At 36.7% G+C, this 13,055-nt stretch overlaps 1 protein-coding gene across 1 annotated transcript in view; it reads left to right on the top strand.

Moving 5' to 3' along the window:
* Nucleotides 1-6,404: 6,404 nt before the first annotated feature.
* The window catches only part of MGAT4C (MGAT4 family member C), a 406,827-nt gene continuing 400,176 nt past the window's right edge, over nt 6,405-13,055 (top strand). The window contains exon 1 of the mRNA XM_030478871.1: nt 6,405-6,794. The gene's annotated coding sequence lies outside the window, so the exon portion shown is untranslated. The remainder of the gene's footprint in view (nt 6,795-13,055) is intronic.

The following is a 13,055-nucleotide window of genomic DNA, read 5'->3' as shown; positions in this document are numbered from 1 at the left end:
TTTTTTCATTCTTTTGTTTTGATGGAACAACTGAAAACAAGATGTGAACCTTCCTATCATTTTCCCTACACTCTCCTAAAATAATCTCTTTATAAAATGTTAAGTGATAAAATAAGATAAAAGGATATTTTTTCCCACCTGATATCTTATCTTTAAGGTAATCTTAAGATTAAAGACAATTATTTCATTTAAATAGAACTAATAGCAGCCGACGATAATTTTTTATGAGTATTATTAGTTATTTATTTAAAATCAGGCTGGCCAGGACAGGTTTATCAGGTTTTATCACAGCAAAAACAGTCAACGGTACCTCAGAGCTAAGCACAAACTTTCTGAACAAACTAAAAGGTTTGGACATGCTTGAACGTGCTCTGAATTCTGCAGTGTACCCCCACAGGGTGAGTGATGTTTATATTCTATGTTTCTTCTTCCTTATTTCTTAACAGATTGTTTCTCTAGCCAGCTATTTATTTGTATTGTAGTGTCTAAAAGTTCTGCTCCACTTGGATGAAATTTTGTAACAGGGGTTTTGTTTTGTTTTATTTTTTTTCTAGAATCCTAATCTGTTGTTCTCAAATCACATACAGGTGCTGAGGCTTCAGGCTGCATAATGAAAGTTTTGTGGGTTTCAAGAGAGACACATTAAAGTCGCCTTGAACTCTTGAGTTGAAAGGTGATGTATGAGTTCAAAGTGAGACTCTATTCACTATAATGCAAATGAAAGCTGAAGGAAACAAATATGTATCTGAAAGGTTGAAAGCAGGAAACTTGAAGGATCTTTTATCATTGATTGTTGAAATTTTAGGAGCACATGTGCCTTCTTACAGTCTAGCCAGTAGAGCAGAGAGGACAATGGAAGCCAGAACAAGAAATACTTTGTGTACCAATCACATAAAAAATTGTTGGGAGGTTTCTTGTTGAATAACTTAAGACACGTATAATTAACTGAAATAAGCTCTCTTAATCAGTACGAATCTATTTATTTTGTAATAATAGGTTTTAATAACTTTAATTTAATTGCTCTCAAGACAAAATCAAGTAGTAGTTTTGTTGTATTTTTTGGTTTTGAGTTTGGTTTTTTTTGTTGTTGTTTTCGGTTTCTTAATACCAACCACTAAAATGTATTATAGACTTTTTCTTATCTAAAGAAACAGACAACCCCCCCCAAACAAATCCAACCGGAAACCCAAAAAAACCCAAACAGCTTGGAAACGTTTACGAAAAGTGAAGTATGGAATCATAAAGTTGTAGAATGGCTTGGATTGGAAGAGACTTTTAAAGATCATCCTGCCCCACACCCTTCCGCACCCAAACCATAGGCAGAGATGTTTTTTGCTAGATCTTTCGTTATAAAATAAATGGTTTTAAATTAAATGGCTGCAAAACTCCAAGTAGCAAGAAACCTGTATTGAAAAAACAACAAAGGCAGCATAGTTGAGTGAAGGAGGGGGGCAACTTTTTGGTGGTTTGGTTTTTTTGTTTTAACATAGGGAAGTTTTTAACTACTTGAATTTTAACAGTTCATAACAGGTTCAGTACGGGTGCATGTACATCAGTATTTTGAAGAAAACATCCTGTGTGTTCTTCATGGAGTAGTGTCAGAGAGCATGATCTGGTTTCCTTTTGTTTGAAACCAAACCAAACCACAAAAAAAGACTCTCCCTAGGAGTGCACATAATCCACTCCAATTGCATATTTGATACATAAAACAAATCTAGATAGCATGGAAATTAAAAATCTGGAAAAATACATCGTGCACGATGCCAAGACCCCTAAGTAGGCAGTTGCGTTTTACAGAACTTAACTTACCTTTCGAGTCTTCACATCTTGGTGATAATAGGTATAATCAACTCCTCTCATAGTAAGTAGAAGAATGCTTGTGTGTGTTCTTCCATTTTTACACCCGTTCATAATGTATTTAAACTGTACACAGGCTAGTAAGAAGAACATGTAGCCTGTAACAAGGATCATGTGACAAGCTTTGAGCCTAAGAGGGAAGCAAGGAAATTGTGCCTCCAGGTGTCAAGCAACAACTGATAACTCTGTATAAAGCAGAATTAGAGGAAACACATCTTCATGCAGAACTTCAAATTACGAATTCTTGCATTATGTATGACTTTTTCTCACATCTTCTATCTGTGGCCATCTTAAATGATCGGTGGGATATAATTGTTCTGTTGTTTTCTGTTAGTGTACAGATGCAGAAAGGAAAGAGAACCAGACAATCTACCTACCTGCTTATTTTTGGGGAAGGGGAAAAAAAAAAATCTCACTGTTTAATATTGTGTATTTTAGTCTAAAAACTGTTGTTTTTCTAAAAGGCACAGTAAAGAAAGCTTGAAAGCAAGAATTTTAACAATAATCAAAAAGGAGAATGAACACCATCATATTCAGAGCATATATTTCCATCCTTCTTCTCTGCACTATATCTCAACTGCTTTCTTCTAGGAGCCATCTACCGTGGCAGACTGAAGTTTGAAGAGAGCCTTTCAGATGACACTAGCCTAAATCCCTGTCCTAGGGACAGGTTTCTGGCTTAAGTAAATTCTCTCACTGAAGTTCTCTAGTCAGTCCCAAATAGCACAGCAATATCTAAATTTTCTCTTCAAATTTATGTGCTTCGATCTTGGATGTTGTTTCCCACATATCAGCTGTTAGTGTGTGAAAACCACTGGCAGAACAGCATACTATGTAGTCTCCGTACATTTGATTAAGGTGCACTCCTAGCGGAAACTAACACTTTCTACTATTAAATCTTAAGATTGGCAAAAATATTTTTATTAAATCGTTTTATGTTTAATTTTCACCCAGACCTAATCCTATATGAATGTAAGAAACTAAAACTAGCAAGAGGCTGTTGCCTAGAAAACATGCATACACTAACAACTGTGAAACACATTTCAAGGGCAAACAGGGAAGAAACGTATGAAACAGCAAAAATTATGCAAGAATTCATTTCACAATAATAGAAATGCTACTCAAAAAAGTTTACACACTGGGGTTTTTTTTAAAGTTATTATAGATATGTATACAAAATATAATATACAGTAGCAAAAAGTCTTTAAGGTCCCTTCCAACTCTAACCATTCTATGATTCTAAAAATGTCTCTTTCTGACTTTTAATTGCATATCTCCACTCTCACTGGGGTTGTCCGTTAGAAGTTCTTCTCTGCTACTAAAATCTAATGCAAGAAAGGCAGGGTAAAGTGTGGAGAAAATGTTCTGGATTCGTTAACTACTATTTTGTCTCCAGTGAAGAATTATGTGGAAATAGAAAAGACAAACCTGTACCTAAATTGAGTTCTTTTCCTCACTGAAAATTGCCAGTTGGAGGAGAGTTGTAGTCCTGAAGATTTGGCCAAATATAATTTTTTTAGTGTGTCCTATTATATTCTGCTAGCTCTGGAATCACACTACTCTTTAAATGGGCCCAGTGTATAACTTCGGCTTCTAGAAATAACATTCCTAAAGTTCTAAGGTATACCCAGGTCAAAATATTCTTAAGCCAATTACAACTTCTGTTATCCAGGAAGGTATCACTTCACAGAGTTAGAATATGCACCACTCTGTGATCACCTTTTTCAGCCTCTGCCTGCAATGCTGCTGCTGTCTTCTGACGTTTTGAAACATGTTTTCATAACTGGATCACAGCACACAAAAAATATCTAGCATGTTATGCCAACAGCATAACCTCTGCTTCCAACTTGAACATCTGTGACTGTCCATTTAATTCCAAAAAGATATTAAACTGTACTGGTAGATAACTTGGAAAGGAAAAAGGAATTAAAAATAAAATTAAAAAAAGGCTCTATTCATTTTATTCTCCTAGTAATGTCCGAGAAAGAAATTCTTGTGAATTCATGTCTTGTTCTGAAAGTAACTACACTTTCCTGGGTGGCTTGGGCCTAATTCCTAATAGTCTTCAGGGATTATTAAACCTCTTTCCCTGGAAAAAATCCCCACAATTGTAAGTACTAAAGTTCACCTTTCTTTCTTTGCCTTTTACTATAAGAAAGGAACACTGAGTTGATTATGTGATCAAAGCTGAGAATTCTACTAAGACATTTTGGTTTACTTTGTAGGTTAAATTGCTTCTATGTTTCCTTCCATGTCACACCCCAAAATCCAATAAGAAACCTCCTAGAAATTGACATGTTAATGTTACTAAACATGAATGAATCATACCTTGTAAAATAATGATACCACTAGAAATAAATACAGTTATTTTTACCTTAAAATTTGCTCAAGATAGATTTTCATGAATAGAAACTGATATACTGATGTAGGGATTTGACCCAAGTTACTGAGGATCTAAGAAAAACAGCAGCTTGTCACTGGTAGTTACACGAAGCAGTAGCTGCGGAGAGAACGGAGACATGGGTGACGCTTATTCTAAAATTTATAAATAGCACACAAACCAACCCTGCTGGTTGTCAGCTCTAAAGAGTTTTCCATCAGGACTTACCTTGCTATGAAGAAGGACAACTTTGGGAACTTTACAGCTGGGCTGTTGCACAGTAAGATCTTGGTCAACATTTTTTCCATGCAATTTCTTTAGTTTTGGCAGCAGACACTGTAGTTGTGTAAGCAGAGGAGAAGAGGAACTTAATAAACTAACCTCATTGAAGAAAGCTATTCTGTAACATGAGTGCTAACAAAATCTTAACAGAATTAAGAACCATTTCAAAACAGAAAATTACTAGCACCATGAACTGAGGATGTTGGCGGTTCCTAAATAAAAGTGAAAATCACAGAATAGTTGAGGTTGGAATGGACATCTGGAGGTTCAAATCCCCTGCTCAAAGACAGCCACTTAAAAGCCAGTTGTCTGGCACCACATCCTGTTGGCTTCTGAATATCTCCAAGGCTGGAGTCTCCACAACTGCTCTGGAAAGCCTGTACCAGTGCTCGGTCATTCTCACTAAAAAAGTGTTTCCTACTGTTCAGAGGGAACCTCCCATGTTTCAGTTTCTGCCCGTTGGCTCTGGTCCTGTCACTGGGCACCACTGAAAAGAGCCCAGCTCCATCTTCTTTACACCCTCCCTTCAGGTTTTTATACACATTGATAAGATCCCCTTGAGTCTTCTCTTCTTAGGCTAAATAGTCTCAGTTCTCATAGCCATTCTTCACAGGAGAAATGCTCCAGTTCCTTCATCATCTTAATCAGACTCTCTCCACTATCTCTGTTCATGCCTCTCTTGACTGGAGAGCCCAGAATGGGACAAAGCACTCCAGTTGTGGTCTCACCAATGGTGAGTAGAGGGGAGGGACCACCTTCCTCACCCTGCTGTCAAAACCTTAAAATGAAAACAAATTAAAAATGTTAACATAAATAAAAAAGATTGCCATAAGAATCACGACTGAAGCTAAGCATTTTTTTTGTCACTAACCAAGAATCTCTTCTAAACAATATGTTCCTTATAAAAATATCTTTGCAGGATAAACTGTTTTACATGCCGCACAAGATGTAACTAGATTTGTTACTAGTGAAGGTTAAATTCAGCCAGTCATGGTGGTAAATTCCTAGGATTTCAGAAAGCTAGATCAGTTGAAACTGAAGAAAGGATTTGCAAAAATGCCTGCTTAGTAGGGAGCATGACTGACACTGGCTCTTTGAAATTATTTCTTGTTTTCTTTTTCTAAAATTGTATCCAAAGTTTGAGAGAATAAAATATTCATCTTCATTTACTATGTGTAATGATAACCTCCTGCCCTTGAGCTATCTAAATAACAAGTTTTCAGATAACAGCTTGAATTTAGTGACTTTGTCAAACAGCTTTGGCACTAAACTGATATATAGAAAACTTCAGTTCTGTCTTCTCTGTAAACTAGTTCAATCAGAGAAGTGGTTCACAATTAAAAATCAACAATGTGCTACAAAGTCGAATTTTTTTTAACAAAACCTTTTAGTCGCATGGCAAAACATCAATTACATTTAACATGTTGATTGTTCAGAATTTTAGCTGTCAGCCCTTTTTTTTGTAAGGAAGTAGAAAATACTGCCACTTCCTCTCCTGGAACATTCAAAATGAAGATAATTGCAAAGAAACAATAACTGTTACATCAAAACAGAAAGAACAGATAGTAGAAGAATAGTTTGAGTATGAGCAGATGAAGTGCAGAAAGCAGTGAAAGTTTCCCCTGCTTAGATCATGGGGCACAGCTACTTAAGGAAATGTTTTGCCATTTATCAGCTTAAAAAGTTTGAGTATTTCTTTCTATTTAGATAGAAAAATCTAAGGCGGTGTTATATTTTATGTTTTTTCTTTTTCTTTTTTTTTTTAACGTGGCTTAAAAAAAAGTAACAATGAGAATTAATTTCATGCTAGTAGACGCTTTTAAGACTAGATTTAGCTGCAGTCACATTAGCTTAGATAATGGGAGAATTTTTCTTCATTGAAAATGCTCCCTGTCGCTTAAGAAGAACTCACTGAGGCAGCCTGCCATCTAGCTTTTTCACAGCAAAATAGGCTTGCAGACTGCAGATGAGAGACTCGGGAGCAGAGACAATTTTAACTTAGCCATCCCTAATTTATCTCAAGCTTTTTCAATTCATCTTCACTGCTCTATGCACACTGGAACACCAGATTGTCAACCCCTGGGAACAGAATGCAACCAGGGATCTAGAGAGCTGTCACATCCTGAGAAATATTCAAATTGTGCTGATTTTCTTCTGGAGTGCTGAGCAGAGGGAATGAAACTCTCCATCAAGTCATAGCTGTGCGGGCAATAGATCAGAGGATACTGCCAGTTTTTCTAGTGGATTATTGTTATCGGGCAGGTTCTTCCTGAAGGTATGTAGTTACTCTCTCAATCCATTACCCACAGTATTTATCAGCTAATGATTTAATGAACTAGTAATTCAGATACGTTAAGAAAAAATGTTAACTAAGTAATCTGTATTGATTGAATGATGGCACTTTATTGCAGCATGTTTGCAGGTAAAATAGTCTGATCTACTTACTGTAGATGTGTTGTACCTACTGCCAAGTGCTTTGTCAGCACCCCCCCCAAACAAAAAACAATCCCCAACCTTTAAACAAAAAAAGCAAAAATCCATTGTGCTGCATATAACATTGCCACAAGTTGATGCTGACTGTCCAGAGAATGTTGTTTTTCTGAAATAGCGAATAATGAAAAGCAAAATCATACTTCTGATTTTAAATTTGTTATAGGTGAGTATTTATTTTGCAAATTATATTCCAAACCTGGGTATGGGCAGAACTCCCCTTAAAATATTACAAATTAATTGTGGAGTTTGATATTTTCTTGTTTGCTATAATGTTCCACCCTTTTGCATGGGGAGCTAGGATATTTAATTCAGAAAATCTCTGATGTTGGATATGTAACAGAAGCCTGTTGTTGCATCTGTACTGCCAAACTCCAGGAGCTTCTTAGTAAAGCATAAAGATTATATACCATAACAGGGGTTTAAAAAAAAAAAAAAAATCTGTAAAGAAGAATGTCTTGCCTTTTAAACTTTTATGTTTAAACAGGAGTTTCAGCATCTGGCTTCTAATCTGAAATGCTTGCTGCATGCCTGAAGCTTGTGAGGCAGAGTGACCTAAAAATGAAAGATCTCTAAATTGCAGAAGCAGCCAGACATTTTTGAACTATTCCAAGCACGGGAGTAGCTGCAGATATGGAAAAACCACTGCCAGATTCAAGTTGAAGTTCTGGCCTTGCTTCATTCCTGAGTTGGCACTCTACCTGAGTACAAGCTCTGAGACATGAACCCCAAAAGACAGATGTAGGGCTGTGCAAGGGTTGAGCCCTATAAAAAAAATAAATAGAAAAAAATCTTACCCATAGCTTCTTGTCCAGTGCACTTGCTGGGCTGCTGTCATGCTGTCATGTTACCAAGAATAATGATATATGAGCTTGTGTATGGTGTACTCGAAAGTGCAGTGGATATGCTGAACTGCGTATTTAGTCACAAGTGACAGATACTTATCATATTTTTAATTTACTGCTGAAAGAAAGCAGTAAGATAATGTTAAGTAATAAAGGTAGGGGCAGGAGATTTTGGAATCCCATAAGGGATAAAATCAGTAAGTCTGAGATAAGAGCATTTTCTAGTGTGTTTAACTTCCTCTACTTATGGAATATAATATTTTCACAGCATTAATAATAAATTACAGCAGTATATGTTGCTCCTGTATGCAACACCTGAAAGTTCTTTTCCTCTAGAGCCTTGGAAGGGCTGAAGGAAAAAGAAGAGAGGTTGATTCTGTCCCATTTCTGATGAACTCTGTTAAAGTACTTTGCTTCCTATGGACCTCAGAAAGACTGAGGCAAAGAGGCTTTCATTAAACTCTCCCTAGAGCCTCCTACCATCAGCAAGCTATTTTTTAAAGCAAGTATGCACACTAGCTGTGTTTTTCCCAATCTACCAAGCTTCTTGTTTAAATATATAGAGCCCTCTTAAAATCTTTCTGGATACCCATGGATATTTCAGCTTTTTTTGCAATCACGTAAGTATGTAACAGCCTGAGATGGTCATATGAGCATTTCTTGTTGTAGGTTGCTTGTATGAAAACCTAACTTTTCTAGACCAGATTCCTTTTTTCCTCCTTTGGGTACAATTATATGTTTGCTCTTAAATGTTAGGTTGAACTCTAACAAACAGGTAACTATTGGAAAAAATGTGCTTAGAAGAAGAAGGGCCTAGGGGCCTGGGTAACAATAGGATTTACAAAACAACAGTGAATACTTTTAGGCAAAACCTGGGTATTTCTAATATGAGGATGTGCTATGATGTTATTTGTTTCTTTCCTTTATATGTCTTTCTAGGTTTCAGGACTGACTTGTAACTATTTACAATTACTATTACTATTTATGAAGTGTATTATTTTGTTTCAAGCGTATCTATCTTTTACACAGACTATTGTCACATTCACATTACACACAAGACAACACATTTAATTATGTGGTAATTCTGTTAAGACCTAAGTAAGTCTAATGAAATACACCAAATCTGTGTTTTCATACACGTAATTTCGCAATTTTGAGTGAGCCAGAATGAAAAGATGGTTTACCCCGAGAATCACATCTGATTATTGTAAAACACATCCAGAAACAGGAGTGGAAAGAAAGTACAAAGCTAGTTCACATTTGCAAAGCTCTCTTATTTTGGTTGAAATGCTTCAGCATGTTGTCAAACTGTAATTCATCTTCTTAAACTGTGGGATACCCTGCCTAGCTACAGGTACAAGTTTAAGACCTCACATAAGTCTTGTGTTATATCTTTCAGGCCCTTATTTCAGTTAAGCAAAATATCATAAATTTTAGTAGACGCTGGTATTTAAGCAACTGAGTAGAGATTTGTTGATTTTTTCCATGGAAAAAAGAAAAAAAAAATATAAATAAGTAACAGAATTCTCTTCTCCTGCCTTTCTGTGTCCCCATCTCTTAAGAGAAGTCAGATCAAGTAGTAACAGAATTCTGGTTACTTATATATATCATCCTAATAGACAAAGTTTACAAAGTAGCTGGTCTCCCTGTTAAAAGGTACAAACCTCACAGAAATATCAGCAAGTACCTGGCTAAATGAATTAATACTGGCTTCAAGGCAATATCTTTCAGATTATCTATATTTTTTTAATATGATTTTCTAAAAGTGTATCTGAATTCCTTTGTTCTATGACTGACCTTGGTTTGATCTGTTTTGAGCAAAGAATTTTGTTTCAGAAAGCTTCCAAAGATTCGTGGGGTTTTTTTTGCTGGTGTCCCCATCCTATTCCTCACTCCTCAAATGATATGAAACCCCACTCAAAAACCTCTGACAACTACCCCTATTACCTTTCTGGAACAACCTAATTTTAGGGTAAGGAAACTTGAAGACTTTTAAGCGTATGATTCAAGGATTATTTTAACTTGCTTTTGTTGTAGATTTTAGTCGTCTTCTTCCTTTCTATGCAGTAGGAAGTAAATATGCCTCAAAAAGTCAAAAATATTATACCCTTAATCTTTTCTTATACTTTTCTTTATTTTTTTATGTCGCTGAGAGTGGAAGTTATTCTGAAATATCCAGGGTTGGACTCTTCTTCTTGCCAATAAATATATAGGGTTCTCTGCAGTAGTTTTTTTCAGGTGCAACTGAAAATTTGGTTTGTTTGAGGAGCTTCAATATTGCTTTTCTATCTTAATGCAGTCATTACAATTGTTGTCTCACATAGAAAGATAAATACCATCCCTGAAGAAATTATAGTAATATATCTTGTTCTGAATGTCATGTAATATCCAGTTTACCTCTTTCTTGCACTGCTGGAAGTCACTACATTGAAGCCAATAGAATAAATCAGAGTGGAAACAGATTTGTTATTTTTAAGTATCTCTATTTTCCCCTACACGTCAATCAGTGTGAAGCTCCTATCTTAAAATATGTTTATTAATAAGGCTTTGAAGGGTAGGTTATTTGTTTGGACATAAAACTGCTTCTGCTTTGCTCTTCCGGCTGCTGCTGAAGGCTAGCAACACTTTTCAACTGCCCATAGCTTCTCAAATTTTGAAAACTGCATCTTCAGAGTTTAAGGCAGATGAACAAATTCTGTTTCAAAGAATTTGAAAGAATTCCTCAACTGCTTCTTATTAATTTGATGCCCCAAATTTTCATTATTTTAAGGGTATAAAATAAACGTATTTTATACTGGTATCACTTGGGATACACTTCTAAGATGTGTTATCATTACAGACACTTCTATTAAAAAAAGAAATCAAATTGTAATTTGACTTTTTTTTTGACTAGCGATTAACACTAAGAAACCTTGGCAAGCATGCATATTTTCACATGAACCAAGGACCATTTCTAACTTGTGTTTTCAAATGTTACACACTTAAGCATTACTATGTAACTAATGACGGAAGAGTTCTCTGTAAAATCAAAGTATACTCTGAATAAAAAAGGAGTTGATAACTGTCTCTAGTTAAGCTTTACCTCCTTTCTCCAGTACTTCCTCTTATCCTTTTTGCTCAACTTTCATTTGTCAAGTTGAACTTTTCTGATACTGTAGGACAAAAGCGAGAGAAACTCAAACTTAAGAGGTTGATACTCTCCTTCCTGCTGTAATCTATGTTAACCATCATATAATATGTTTTCCTATTCTCCCTTGTAGAAAGTGAGGGTGTGCATGAGTACAGTGCAACAGCTGAGCCACTTTAGCATATTGCCAACACTGAAGGAATATCGTAATATGTCCTTCCCTCTTCTGGAGAAGTTTTTTCAGCAGCTTTGGTTCTGGAGCTTGCCAAATTCTCATGTGCCACTCTAAGTACAAGCCTGCTGGAAAGCTAACTCAGCAGAAAAAATGCATAGTTTTCAAATAATTTAGTGATTTGAATCATGTCAGCTAAGGACCTAATGAATCTGAGACCTGAATCACATCAACAAAAGACCGGGGAGACCAAGGTTATTAGGGGAATGGGGTGGAAGGAGGGTTTTCCTCCTTTTTGCTGCAGTAAACTGTTAGATTACAACAGCTATAACATTTAACCTCACCTTAAAATGGCCTTGCACTCTTTGTATATCTCCCTTACCTCCTGTCAAAAAGTGCCAGTGGAGGAAAAACGAGATCTCTGCTCACTTTCAGAGAAGGTCTTATTGCTCTAGTGTGTGCCTCCTTGGGGAAAAGCAGCCTGGCAGCCAAACAGGGAGATTGAAATCACTTAGAGATTTGAAGCTTCCCTTGCCATCAAAACACCTGCTGCAACACTAGTCAAAGTGGTAAGTCAATAAAGATCTCTAAGAACCATCTGTATAGTTTACTAAAACCAGTTAAAAGAGGTGCAAACCTGATCAGTTGTATAAAAATGGGAAAATACATTTACATACTCCGTAATGGATGTTTAAGATTTTCTTTTTTCTCCAAATATATATATATATATATATTTTTTTTCCCCCTGGATACAAGTTGTTTTCCAAAACCTCTTTCCTTTCTTTGCTTGTTTTTTGCAGTTTTGGGTCTATCAGTCCTGTGCCATTGTCCCCCCTTCAAAGTCTTTGGGTTTGTTTTTCTCTTTCTTTGTTTCTTTGTTTTTAGCTGCCACTGCAATGCTGAAGATTAAAGGGACTAGGCACACTGTGCTAAGTATCTGGGTAAATCCTGAAATGGGCAATGCTTTCAGTGTTTCCTGGATTTTTTACTCTGTGTGTTGCTGCATCTTAACCTTCAGCTTGATCAGGACCATCTTTTTTTCCATGTATTCAGATAAAGCATGATTCTTGAGTGGAACTCCTACCTAAGACAGTAAAATAGAATCACAGGATCACAGAATGGTTGAGGTGGGAAAGGACCTCTAGAGGTCTGCTGGTCCAACTTCCCTGCTCAGGCAAGGCCACCTAAGAACAAGTTTTCCAGCAATACGTCCTGTTGGCTTCTGAATATCTCCAAGGATGGAAACCTCACAGCCACTCTGGGAAACCTGCACCAGTGCTTTCTCACCCTCAAGTGAAAAAGTGATTCCTGATAAAGGAACTTCCTGTGTTTCAGTTTGCGTCCGTTGCCTCTTGTCCTGTCACTGGACACCACTGAAAAGAGCCTGGCTCCCTCTTTGCACCCTCCCTTTGGGTAGTTATACACATTGATAAGATCTTCCCCAAGGCTTCTGTTCTCCAAACTAAAAAGTCCAAGCTCTCTCAGGCTTTTCTCATAGGAGAGATGTTCTAGTCCCTTCATCATCTTTGTAGCCCTTCGTTGGAATCTCTCCAGTTTGTCAGTATCTCTTTTGTACTGGGGAGGCCAGAACTGGACACAGTACACCAGATGAGGCCTCACTAGTGGTGAGTAGAGGGGAGGGATCATGTCTCTTAACCTGCTGACAATGTTTTGCCTAATGCATCCTGGGAGCTGGCTTTGAGGCAGAGGCACATTACTGGCTCATGATCAGCTTGATCATGTCCCAAACACCCCCTGCTCCTTTTCTATCAAACTGGAATATTTTACTCCATTCTATTCTATGATGAAGAAATGCAAAAATGATCTGGTGACTGCACCTACTGGTGAGAAAGCAGAGTTAAATGAATGCGAAAGCTATGGAATTTAACATCTTTGGTTAAA

The sequence above is a fragment of the Strigops habroptila genome, chromosome 3, assembly GCF_004027225.2.
Source record: "Strigops habroptila isolate Jane chromosome 3, bStrHab1.2.pri, whole genome shotgun sequence".
Lineage (NCBI taxonomy): Eukaryota > Metazoa > Chordata > Aves > Psittaciformes > Psittacidae > Strigops > Strigops habroptila.
The sequence above is the reverse complement of the archived record's forward strand: the minus strand, read 5'-3'. Positions and strand labels throughout refer to the sequence as shown.